Source organism: Schistocerca piceifrons, unplaced genomic scaffold (assembly GCF_021461385.2).
Source record: "Schistocerca piceifrons isolate TAMUIC-IGC-003096 unplaced genomic scaffold, iqSchPice1.1 HiC_scaffold_762, whole genome shotgun sequence".
Taxonomy (NCBI): Eukaryota; Metazoa; Arthropoda; class Insecta; order Orthoptera; family Acrididae; genus Schistocerca; species Schistocerca piceifrons.
The window spans coordinates 174007-187600 of NW_025729017.1; the positions used below are offsets into that span (position 1 = coordinate 174007).

At 40.4% G+C, this 13594-nt stretch overlaps 2 pseudogenes; both read right to left on the reverse strand.

Moving 5' to 3' along the window:
- Window positions 1–9112: 9112 nt before the first annotated feature.
- Window positions 9113–9230, reverse strand: LOC124770065 (annotated as a pseudogene).
- Window positions 9231–12525: 3295 nt separating this feature from the next.
- On the reverse strand, window positions 12526–12643 carry LOC124770066 (annotated as a pseudogene).
- Between the last annotated feature and the right edge of the window lie 951 nt (window positions 12644–13594).

A 13594-nucleotide genomic window follows, 5' to 3' on the forward strand; every position in this document is an offset into this window, starting at 1 on the left:
AAGAAGGTCCAAGGGATACAGTAAACCTGAAGTGAAGCATCGGAATCTAAAAACTGGACTCACAGGAGAGGTTCAAATCATAGAAAGTGAGAGTGTCAGTCCTCTTGTACATAAGTCGGCATTGTGCCATTTGTATTGAATTCGGATGCAGTTTCTGTGTTTCATCGTCAATAGGAAGGTCCAAGGAATACAGTAAACCTGAAGTGAAGCATCGCAATCTAAAACTGGACTCACAGGAGAGGTTCAAATCATAGAAAGTGAGAGTGTCAGACCTCCTTTACTTAAGTCGGTATTGTGCTTTTTGAATTTAATTCCGATGCAATTTCTGTGTTTCATCGTCAATACGAAGGTCCAAGGGATACAGTAAAATTGAAGTGTAGCATCGGAATCTAAAACTGGACTCACAGGAGAGGTTCAAATCATAGAAAGTTAGAGTGTCAGACCTCTTTTACTTAAGTCGGCATTGTGCCTTTTGTATTAAATTCCGATGCAATTTCTGTGTTCCACCGTTAATAAGAAGGTGCAAGGTATACATTAAACCTGATGCGAAGCATCAGAATCTAAAACTGGACTCACCGGAGAGGTTCAAATCATAGAATGTTAGAGTGTCAGTCCTTTTTTTACTTAAGTCGGCATTGTGCCTTTTGTATTAAATTCCGATGCGATTTCTGTGTTTCATCGTCAATAAGAAGGTGCAATGTATACAGTAAACCTGAAGTGAAGCATCGGAATCTAAAACTGGACTCACAGGAGAGGTTCAAATCATAGAAAGTGAGAGTGTCAGTCCTCTTGTACTTAAGTCGGCATTGTGCCATTTGTATTAAATTCGGATGCAATTTCTGTGTTTCATCGTCAATAAGAAGGGCCAAGGGATACAGTAAACCTGAAGTGAAGCATCGGAATCTAAAAGTGGAATCACAGGAGAGGTTCAAATCATAGAAAGTGAGAGTGTCAGGCCTCTTTTACTTAAGTCGGTATTGTGCTTTTTGAATTTAATTCCGATGCAATTTCTGTGTTTCATCGTCAATAAGAAGGTCCAAGTGATACAGTAAACCTGAAGTGAAGCATCGGAATCTGAAATTGGACTCACAGGAGAGGTTCAAATCATCGAAAGTGAGAGTGTCAGTCCTCTTTTACTTAAGTCGGCATTGTGCCTTTTGTATTAAATTCCGGTGCAATATCGGTGTTTCATCGTCAATAAGAAGGTGCAAGGTATACTTTAAACCTGAACTGAAGCATCGGAATCTAAAACTGGACTCACAGGAGAGGTTCAAATCATAGAAAATGAGAGTGTCAGTCCTCTTGTACTTAAGTCGGCATTGTGCCATTTGTATTACATTCGGATGCAATTTCTGTGTTTCATCATCAATACGAAGGTCCTAGGGATACAGTAAACCTGAAGTGAAGCATCGGAATCTAAAACTGAACTCACAAGAGAGGTTCAAATCATCGAAAGTTAGAGTGTCAGTCCTCTTTTACTTAAGTCGGCATTGTGCCTTTTGTATTAAATTCCGATGCAATTTCTGTGTTCCATCGTTAATAAGAAGGTGCAAGGTATACATTAAACCTGATGTGAAGCATCCGAAACTAAAACTGGACTCACAGGAGAGGTTCAAATCATAGAAAGTTAGAGTGTCAGTCCTTCTGTACTTAAGTCGGCATTGTGCCTTTTGAATTTAATTCCGATGCAATTTCTGTGTTTCATCGTCAATAAGAAGGTCCAAGGGATACAGTAAACCTGAAGTGAAGCATCGGAATCTAAAACTGGACTCACAGGAGAGTTTCAAATCATAGAAAGTGAGAGTGTCAGACCCCTTTTACTTAAGTCGGTATTGTGCTTTCTGAATTTAATTCCGATGCAATTTCTGTGTTTCATCGTCTATAAGAAGGTCCAAGGGATACAGTAAACCTGAAGTGAAGCATCGGAATCTAAAACTGGACTCACAGGAGAGATTCAAATCATAGAAAGTGAGAGTGGCAGTCCTCTTGAACTTAAGTCGGCATTGTGCCATTTGTATTGAATTCGGATGCAGTTTCTGTGTTTCATCGTCAATAGGAAGGTCCAAGGGATACAGTAAACCTGAAGTGAAGCATCGCAATCTAAAACTGGACTCACAGGAGAGATTCAAACCATAGAAAGTGACAGTTTCAGTCCTCTTGTACTTAAGTCGGCTTTGTGCCATTTGTATTAAATTCGGATGCAATTTCTGTGTTTCATCATCAATAAGAAGGTCCTAGGGATACAGTAAACCTGAAGTGAAGCATCGGAATCTAAAACTGGACTCACAGGAGAGGTTCAAATCATAGAATGTTAGAGTATCAGTCCTCATTTACTTAAGTCGGCATTGTGCCTTTTGTAATAAATTCGGATGCAATTTCTGTTTTTAATCGTCAATAAGAGGGTCCAAGGGATACAGTAATCCTGAAGTGAAGCATCGGAATCTAAAACTGGACTCACAGGAGCGGTTCAAATCATAGAAAGTTAGAGCGTCAGTCCTTTTTTTACTTAAGTCGGCATTGTGCCTTTTGTATTAAATTCCGATGCGATTTCTGTGTTTCATCGTCAATAAGAAGGTGCAATGTAAACAGTAAACCTGAATTGAAGCATCGGAATATAAAACTGGTCTCACAGAAGAGGTTCAAATCATAGAAAGTGAGAGTGTCAGTCCTCTTGTACTTAAGTCGGCATTGAGCCATTTGTATTAAATTCGGATGCAATTTCTGTGTTTCAGCGTCAATAAGAAATTCCAAGGGATACAGTAAACCTGAAGTGAAGCATCGGAATCTAAAAGTGGACTCACAGGAGAGGTTCAAATCATAGAAAGTGAGAGTGTCAGTCCTCTTGTAATTAAGACGGAATTATGCCATTTGTAAATACATTCGGAAGCAATTTCTGTCTTTCATCGTCAATAAGAAGGTCCAAGAGATGCAGTAAACCTGAAGTGAAGCATCGGAATCTAAAACTGGATTCGGAGGAGAGTTTCAAATCATAGAAAGTTAGAGACTCACTCCTCTTCTACTTAAGTCGGTATTGTGCCTTTTGTATTAAGTTCGGGTGCAATTTCTGTGTTTCTTCGTCAATAAGAAGGTCCAAGGGATAAAGTAAACCTGAAGTGAAGCATCGGAATCTAAAAGTGGACTCACAGGAGAGGTTCAAATCATAGAAAGTGAGAGTGTCAGTCCTCTTGTACTTAAGTCGGCATTGTGCCATTTGTATTGAATTCGGATGCAGTTTCTGTGTTTCATCGTCAATAGGAAGGTCCAAGGGATACAGTAAACCTGAAGTGAAGCATCGCAATCTAAAACTGGACTCACAGGAGAGATTCAATCCATAGAAAGTGAGAGTGTCAGTCCTCTTGTACTTAAGTCGGCATTGTGACATTTGTGTTAAATTCGGATGCGATTTCTGTGTTTCATCATCAATAAGAAGGTCCTAGGGATACAGTAAACCTGAAGTGAATTATCGGAATCTAAAACTGGACTCACAGGAGAGGTTCAAATCATCGAAAGTTAGAGTGTCAATCCTCTTTTACTTAAGTCGGCATTGTGCCTTTTGTATTAAATTCCGATGCAATTTCTGTGTTCCATCGTTAATAAGAAGGTGCAAGGTATACATTAAACCTGATGTGAAGCATCGGAATCTAAAACTGGACTCACCGGAGTGGTTCAAATCATAGAATGTTAGAGTATCAGTCCTCATTTACTTAAGTTGGCATTGTGCCTTTTGTATAAAATTCCGATGCGATTTCTGTGTTTCATCGTCAATAAGAAGGTGCAATGTATACAGTAAACCTGAAGTGAAGCATCGGAATCTAAAACTGGTCTCACAGAAGAGGTTCAAATCATAGAAAGTGAGAGTGTCAGTCCTCTTGTACTTAAGTCGGCATTGAGCCATTTGTATTAAATTCGGATGCAATTTCTGTGTTTCATCGTCAATAAGAAGGGCCAAGGGATACAGTAAACCTGAAGTGAAGCATCGGAATCTAAAAGTGGACTCACAGGAGATGTTCAAATCATCGAAAGTTAGAGTGTCAGCCCTCTTTTACTTAAGTCGGCATTGTGCCTTTTATATTAAATTCCGATGCAATTTCTGTGTTCCATCGTTAATAAGAAGGTGCAAGGTATACATTAAACCTGATGTGAAGCATCTGAAACTAAAACTGGATTCACAGGAGAGGTTCAAACCATAGAAAGTTAGAGTGTCAGTCCTTCTGTACTTAAGTCGGCATTGTGCCTTTTGAATTTAATTCCGATGCAATTTCTGTGTTTCATCGTCAATAAGAAGGTCCAAGGGATACAGTAAACCTGAAGTGAAGCATCGGAATCTAAAACAGGACTCACAGGAGAGTTTCAAATCATAGAATGTGAGAGTGTCAGTCCTCTTTTACTTAAGTCGGCATTGTGCCATTTGTATTAAATTTGGATGCAATTTCTGTGTTTCATCGTCAATAAGAGGGTCCAAGGGATACAGCAAACCTGAAGTGAAGCATCGGAATCTAAAACTGGACTCACAGGAGAGGTTCAAATCATCGAAAGTTAGAGTTTCAGTCCTCTTTTACTTAAGTCGGCATTGTGCCTTTTGTATTCAATTCCGATGCAATATCTGTGTTTCATCGTCAATAAGAAGGTGCAAGGTATACATTAAACCTGAACTGAATCATCGGAATCTAAAACTGGACTCACAGGAGAGGTTCAAATCATAGAATGTTAGAGTGGCAGTCCTTCTGTACTTAAGTCGGCATTGTGCCATTTGTATTGAATTCGGATGCGGTTTCTGTGTTTCATCGTCAATAGGAAGGTCCAAGGGATACAGTAAACCTGAAGTGAAGCATCGCAATCTAAAACTGGACTCACAGGAGAGATTCAATCCATAGAAAGTGAGAGTGTCAGACCTCTTTTACTTAAGTCGGTATTGTGCTTTTTGAATTTAATTCCGATGCAATTTCTGTGTTTCATCGTCAATAAGAAGGTCCAAGTGATACAGTAAACCTGAAGTGAAGCATCGGAATCTAAAATTGGACTCACAGGAGAGGTTCAAATCATCGAAAGTGAGAGTGTCAGTCCTCTTTTACTTAAGTCGGCATTGTGCCTTTTGTATTAAATTCCGGTGCAATATCGGTGTTTCATCGTCAATAAGAAGGTGCAAGGTATACTTTAAACCTGAACTGAAGCATCGGAATCTAAAACTGGACTCACAGGAGAGGTTCAAATCATAGAAAATGAGAGTGTCAGTCCTCTTGTACTTAAGTCGGCATTGTGCCATTTGTATTACATTCGGATGCAATTTCTGTGTTTCATCATCAATACGAAGGTCCTAGGGATACAGTAAACCTGAAGTGAAGCATCGGAATCTAAAACTGGACTCACAAGAGAGGTTCAAATCATCGAAAGTTAGAGTGTCAGTCCTCTTTTACTTAAGTCGGCATTGTGCCTTTTGTATTAAATTCCAATGCAATTTCTGTGTTCCATCGTTAATAAGAAGGTGCAAGGTACACATTAAACCTGATGTGAAGCATCCGAAACTAAAACTGGACTCACAGGAGAGGTTCAAATCATAGAAAGTTAGAGTGTCAGTCCTTCTGTACTTAAGTCGGCATTGTGCCTTTTGAATTTAATTCCGATGCAATTTCTGTGTTTCATCGTCAATAAGAAGGTCCAAGGGATACAGTAAACCTGAAGTGAAGCATCGGAATCTAAAACTGGACTCACAGGAGAGTTTCAAATCATAGAAAGTGAGAGTGTCAGACCCCTTTTACTTAAGTCGGTATTGTGCTTTCTGAATTTAATTCCGATGCAATTTCTGTGTTTCATCGTCTATAAGAAGGTCCAAGGGATACAGTAAACCTGAAGTGAAGCATCGGAATCTAAAACTGGACTCACAGGAGAGGTTCAAATCATAGAAAGTGAGAGTGGCAGTCCTCTTCAACTTAAGTCGGCATTGTGCCATTTGTATTGAATTCGGATGCAGTTTCTGTGTTTCATCGTCAATAGGAAGGTCCAAGGGATACAGTAAACCTGAAGTGAAGCATCGCCATCTAAAACTGGACTCACAGGAGAGATTCAAACCATAGAAAGTGACAGTTTCAGTCCTCTTGTACTTAAGTCGGCTTTGTGCCGTTTGTATTAAATTCGGATGCAATTTCTGTGTTTCATCATCAATAAGAAGGTCCTAGGGATACAGTAAACCTGAAGTGAAGCATCGGAATCTAAAACTGGACTCACAGGAGAGGTTCAAATCATAGAATGTTAGAGTATCAGTCCTCATTTACTTAAGTCGGCATTGTGCCTTTTGTAATAAATTCGGATGCAATTTCTGTTTTTCATCGTCAATAAGAGGGTCCAAGGGATACAGTAATCCTGAAGTGAAGCATCGGAATCTAAAACTGGACTCACAGGAGCGGTTCAAATCATAGAAAGTTAGAGCGTCAGTCCTTTTTTTACTTAAGTCGGCATTGTGCCTTTTGTATTAAATTCCGATGCGATTTCTGTGTTTCATCGTCAATAAGAAGGTGCAATGTAAACAGTAAACCTGAATTGAAGCATCGGAATATAAAACTGGTCTCACAGAAGAGGTTCAAATCATAGAAAGTGAGAGTGTCAGTCCTCTTGTACTTAAGTCGGCATTGAGCCATTTGTATTAAATTCGGATGCAATTTCTGTGTTTCAGCGTCAATAAGAAATTCCAAGGGATACAGTAAACCTGAAGTGAAGCATCGGAATCTAAAAGTGGACTCACAGGAGAGGTTCAAATCATAGAAAGTGAGAGTGTCAGTCCTCTTGTAATTAAGACGGAATTATGCCATTTGTAAATACATTCGGATGCAATTTCTGTCTTTCATCGTCAATAAGAAGGTCCAAGAGATGCAGTAAACCTGAAGTGAAGCATCGGAATCTAAAACTGGATTCGGAGGAGAGTTTCAAATCATAGAAAGTTAGAGACTCACTCCTCTTCTACTTAAGTCGGTATTGTGCCTTTTGTATTAAGTTCGGGTGCAATTTCTGTGTTTCTTCGTCAATAAGAAGGTCCAAGGGATAAAGTAAACCTGAAGTGAAGCATCGGAATCTAAAAGTGGACTCACAGGAGAGGTTCAAATCATAGAAAGTGAGAGTGTCAGTCCTCTTGTACTTAAGTCGGCATTGTGCCATTTGTATTGAATTCGGATGCAGTTTCTGTGTTTCATCGTCAATAGGAAGGTCCAAGGGATACAGTAAACCTGAAGTGAAGCATCGCAATCTAAAACTGGACTCACAGGAGAGATTCAATCCATAGAAAGTGAGAGTGTCAGTCCTCTTGTACTTAAGTCGGCATTGTGACATTTGTGTTAAATTCGGATGCGATTTCTGTGTTTCATCATCAATAAGAAGGTCCTAGGGATACAGTAAACCTGAAGTGAATTATCGGAATCTAAAACTGGACTCACAGGAGAGGTTCAAATCATCGAAAGTTAGAGTGTCAATCCTCTTTTACTTAAGTCGGCATTGTGCCTTTTGTATTAAATTCCGATGCAATTTCTGTGTTCCATCGTTAATAAGAAGGTGCAAGGTATACATTAAACCTGATGTGAAGCATCGGAATCTAAAACTGGACTCACCGGAGTGGTTCAAATCATAGAATGTTAGAGTATCAGTCCTCATTTACTTAAGTTGGCATTGTGCCTTTTGTATAAAATTCCGATGCGATTTCTGTGCTTCATCGTCAATAAGAAGGTGCAATGTATACAGTAAACCTGAAGTGAAGCATCGGAATCTAAAACTGGTCTCACAGAAGAGGTTCAAATCATAGAAAGTGAGAGTGTCAGTCCTCTTGTACTTAAGTCGGCATTGAGCCATTTGTATTAAATTCGGATGCAATTTCTGTGTTTCATCGTCAATAAGAAGGGCCAAGGGATACAGTAAACCTGAAGTGAAGCATCGGAATCTAAAAGTGGACTCACAGGAGATGTTCAAATCATCGAAAGTTAGAGTGTCAGCCCTCTTTTACTTAAGTCGGCATTGTGCCTTTTATATTAAATTCCGATGCAATTTCTGTGTTCCATCGTTAATAAGAAGGTGCAAGGTATACATTAAACCTGATGTGAAGCATCTGAAACTAAAACTGGATTCACAGGAGAGGTTCAAACCATAGAAAGTTAGAGTGTCAGTCCTTCTGTACTTAAGTCGGCATTGTGCCTTTTGAATTTAATTCCGATGCAATTTCTGTGTTTCATCGTCAATAAGAAGGTCCAAGGGATACAGTAAACCTGAAGTGAAGCATCGGAATCTAAAACAGGACTCACAGGAGAGTTTCAAATCATAGAATGTGAGAGTGTCAGTCCTCTTTTACTTAAGTCGGCATTGTGCCATTTGTATTAAATTTGGATGCAATTTCTGTGTTTCATCGTCAATAAGAGGGTCCAAGGGATACAGCAAACCTGAAGTGAAGCATCGGAATCTAAAACTGGACTCACAGGAGAGGTTCAAATCATCGAAAGTTAGAGTTTCAGTCCTCTTTTACTTAAGTCGGCATTGTGCCTTTTGTATTCAATTCCGATGCAATATCTGTGTTTCATCGTCAATAAGAAGGTGCAAGGTATACATTAAACCTGAACTGAATCATCGGAATCTAAAACTGGACTCACAGGAGAGGTTCAAATCATAGAATGTTAGAGTGGCAGTCCTTCTGTACTTAAGTCGGCATTGTGCCATTTGTATTGAATTCGGATGCAGTTTCTGTGTTTCATCGTCAATAGGAAGGTCCAAGGGATACAGTAAACCTGAAGTGAAGCATCGCAATCTAAAACTGGACTCACAGGAGAGATTCAATCCATAGAAAGTGAGAGTGTCAGACCTCTTTTACTTAAGTCGGTATTGTGCTTTTTGAATTTAATTCCGATGCAATTTCTGTGTTTCATCGTCTATAAGAAGGTCCAAGCACTCCGTCTTCAGGCCACAAGTGGCCCATCGGGACCATCCGACCGCCGTATCATCCCCAGCTGAGGATGCGGATAGGAGGGGCGCGTGGTCAGCACACCGCTCTCCCGGTCGTTACGATGGTTTTCTTTGACCGGAGCCGCTACTATTCGGTTGAGTAGCTCCTCAATTGGCATCACGAGGCTGAGTGCACCCCGAAAAATGGCAACAGCGCATGGCGGCCTGGAGGGTCACCCATCTAAGTGCCGGCCACGCCCAACAGCACTTAACTTCGGTGATCTCACGGGAACCGGTGTATCCACTGTGGCAAAGCCGTTGCCAAGAAGGTCCAAGGGATACAGTAAACCTGAAGTGAAGCATCGGAATCTAAAAACTGGACTCACAGGAGAGGTTCAAATCATAGAAAGTGAGAGTGTCAGTCCTCTTGTACATAAGTCGGCATTGTGCCATTTGTATTGAATTCGGATGCAGTTTCTGTGTTTCATCGTCAATAGGAAGGTCCAAGGAATACAGTAAACCTGAAGTGAAGCATCGCAATCTAAAACTGGACTCACAGGAGAGGTTCAAATCATAGAAAGTGAGAGTGTCAGACCTCCTTTACTTAAGTCGGTATTGTGCTTTTTGAATTTAATTCCGATGCAATTTCTGTGTTTCATCGTCAATAAGAAGGTCCAAGGGATACAGTAAAATTGAAGTGAAGCATCGGAATCTAAAACTGGACTCACAGGAGAGTTTCAAATCATAGAAAGTGAGAGTGTCAGACCCCTTTTACTTAAGTCGGTATTGTGCTTTCTGAATTTAATTCCGATGCAATTTCTGTGTTTCATCGTCTATAAGAAGGTCCAAGGGATACAGTAAACCTGAAGTGAAGCATCGGAATCTAAAACTGAACTCACAGGAGAGGTTCAAATCATAGAAAGTGAGAGTGGCAGTCCTCTTGAACTTAAGTCGGCATTGTGCCATTTGTATTGAATTCGGATGCAGTTTCTGTGTTTCATCGTCAATAGGAAGGTCCAAGGGATACAGTAAACCTGAAGTGAAGCATCGCAATCTAAAACTGGACTCACAGGAGAGATTCAAACCATAGAAAGTGACAGTTTCAGTCCTCTTGTACTTAAGTCGGCTTTGTGCCATTTGTATTAAATTCGGATGCAATTTCTGTGTTTCATCATCAATAAGAAGGTCCTAGGGATACAGTAAACCTGAAGTGAAGCATCGGAATCTAAAACTGGACTCACAGGAGAGGTTCAAATCATAGAATGTTAGAGTATCAGTCCTCATTTACTTAAGTCGGCATTGTGCCTTTTGTAATAAATTCGGATGCAATTTCTGTTTTTCATCGTCAATAAGAGGGTCCAAGGGATACAGTAATCCTGAAGTGAAGCATCGGAATCTAAAACTGGACTCACAGGAGCGGTTCAAATCATAGAAAGTTAGAGCGTCAGTCCTTTTTTTACTTAAGTCGGCATTGTGCCTTTTGTATTAAATTCCGATGCGATTTCTGTGTTTCATCGTCAATAAGAAGGTGCAATGTAAACAGTAAACCTGAATTGAAGCATCGGAATATAAAACTGGTCTCACAGAAGAGGTTCAAATCATAGAAAGTGAGAGTGTCAGTCCTCTTGTACTTAAGTCGGCATTGAGCCATTTGTATTAAATTCGGATGCAATTTCTGTGTTTCAGCGTCAATAAGAAATTCCAAGGGATACAGTAAACCTGAAGTGAAGAATCGGAATCTAAAAGTGGACTCACAGGAGAGGTTCAAATCATAGAAAGTGAGAGTGTCAGTCCTCTTGTAATTAAGACGGAATTATGCCATTTGTAAATACATTCGGATGCAATTTCTGTCTTTCATCGTCAATAAGAAGGTCCAAGAGATGCAGTAAACCTGAAGTGAAGCATCGGAATCTAAAACTGGATTCGGAGGAGAGTTTCAAATCATAGAAAGTTAGAGACTCACTCCTCTTCTACTTAAGTCGGTATTGTGCCTTTTGTATTAAGTTCGGGTGCAATTTCTGTGTTTCTTCGTCAATAAGAAGGTCCAAGGGATAAAGTAAACCTGAAGTGAAGCATCGGAATCTAAAAGTGGACTCACAGGAGAGGTTCAAATCATAGAAAGTGAGAGTGTCAGTCCTCTTGTACTTAAGTCGGCATTGTGCCATTTGTATTGAATTCGGATGCAGTTTCTGTGTTTCATCGTCAATAGGAAGGTCCAAGGGATACAGTAAACCTGAAGTGAAGCATCGCAATCTAAAACTGGACTCACAGGAGAGATTCAATCCATAGAAAGTGAGAGTGTCAGTCCTCTTGTACTTAAGTCGGCATTGTGACATTTGTGTTAAATTCGGATGCGATTTCTGTGTTTCATCATCAATAAGAAGGTCCTAGGGATACAGTAAACCTGAAGTGAATTATCGGAATCTAAAACTGGACTCACAGGAGAGGTTCAAATCATCGAAAGTTAGAGTGTCAATCCTCTTTTACTTAAGTCGGCATTGTGCCTTTTGTATTAAATTCCGATGCAATTTCTGTGTTCCATCGTTAATAAGAAGGTGCAAGGTATACATTAAACCTGATGTGAAGCATCTGAAACTGAAACTGGATTCACAGGAGAGGTTCAAACCATAGAAAGTTAGAGTGTCAGTCCTTCTGTACTTAAGTCGGCATTGTGCCTTTTGAATTTAATTCCGATGCAATTTCTGTGTTTCATCGTCAATAAGAAGGTCCAAGGGATACAGTAAACCTGAAGTGAAGCATCGGAATCTAAAACAGGACTCACAGGAGAGTTTCAAATCATAGAATGTGAGAGTGTCAGTCCTCTTTTACTTAAGTCGGCATTGTGCCATTTGTATTAAATTTGGATGCAATTTCTGTGTTTCATCGTCAATAAGAGGGTCCAAGGGATACAGCAAACCTGAAGTGAAGCATCGGAATCTAAAACTGGACTCACAGGAGAGGTTCAAATCATCGAAAGTTAGAGTTTCAGTCCTCTTTTACTTAAGTCGCCATTGTGCCTTTTGTATTCAATTCCGATGCAATATCTGTGTTTCATCGTCAATAAGAAGGTGCAAGGTATACATTAAACCTGAACTGAATCATCGGAATCTAAAACTGGACTCACAGGAGAGGTTCAAATCATAGAATGTTAGAGTGGCAGTCCTTCTGTACTTAAGTCGGCATTGTGCCATTTGTATTGAATTCGGATGCAGTTTCTGTGTTTCATCGTCAATAGGAAGGTCCAAGGGATACAGTAAACCTGAAGTGAAGCATCGCAATCTAAAACTGGACTCACAGGAGAGATTCAATCCATAGAAAGTGAGAGTGTCAGACCTCTTTTACTTAAGTCGGTATTGTGCTTTTTGAATTTAATTCCGATGCAATTTCTGTGTTTCATCGTCTATAAGAAGGTCCAAGCACTCCGTCTTCAGGCCACAAGTGGCCCATCGGGACCATCCGACCGCCGTATCATCCCCAGCTGAGGATGCGGGTAGGAGGGGCGCGTGGTCAGCACACCGCTCTCCCGGTCGTTACGATGGTTTTCTTTGACCGGAGCCGCTACTATTCGGTTGAGTAGCTCCTCAATTGGCATCACGAGGCTGAGTGCACCCCGAAAAATGGCAACAGCGCATGGCGGCCTGGAGGGTCACCCATCTAAGTGCCGGCCACGCCCAACAGCACTTAACTTCGGTGATCTCACGGGAACCGGTGTATCCACTGTGGCAAAGCCGTTGCCAAGAAGGTCCAAGGGATACAGTAAACCTGAAGTGAAGCATCGGAATCTAAAAACTGGACTCACAGGAGAGGTTCAAATCATAGAAAGTGAGAGTGTCAGTCCTCTTGTACATAAGTCGGCATTGTGCCATTTGTATTGAATTCGGATGCAGTTTCTGTGTTTCATCGTCAATAGGAAGGTCCAAGGAATACAGTAAACCTGAAGTGAAGCATCGCAATCTAAACCTGGACTCACAGGAGAGGTTCAAATCATAGAAAGTGAGAGTGTCAGACCTCCTTTACTTAAGTCGGTATTGTGCTTTTTGAATTTAATTCCGATGCAATTTCTGTGTTTCATCGTCAATAAGAAGGTCCAAGGGATACAGTAAAATTGAAGTGAAGCATCGGAATCTAAAACTGGACTCACAGGAGAGGTTCAAATCATAGAAAGTTAGAGTGTCAGACCTCTTTTACTTAAGTCGGCATTGTGCCTTTTGTATTAAATTCCGATGCAATTTCTGTGTTCCACCGTTAATAAGAAGGTGCAAGGTATACATTAAACCTGATGCGAAGCATCAGAATCTAAAACTGGACTCACCGGAGAGGTTCAAATCATAGAATGTTAGAGTGTCAGTCCTTTTTTTACTTAAGTCGGCATTGTGCCTTTTGTATTAAATTCCGATGCGATTTCTGTGTTTCATCGTCAATAAGAAGGTGCAATGTATACAGTAAACCTGAAGTGAAGCATCGGAATCTAAAAGTGGACTCACAGGAGAGGTTCAAATCATAGAAAGTAAGAGTGTCAGTCCTCTTGTAATTAAGACGGAATTATGCCATTTGTATATACATTCAGATGCAATTTCTGTGTTTCATCGTCAATAAGAAGGTCCAAGAGATGCAATAAACCTGAAGTGAAGCATCGGAATCTAAAACTGGATTCGGAGGAGAGTTTCAAATCATAGAAAGTTAGAGA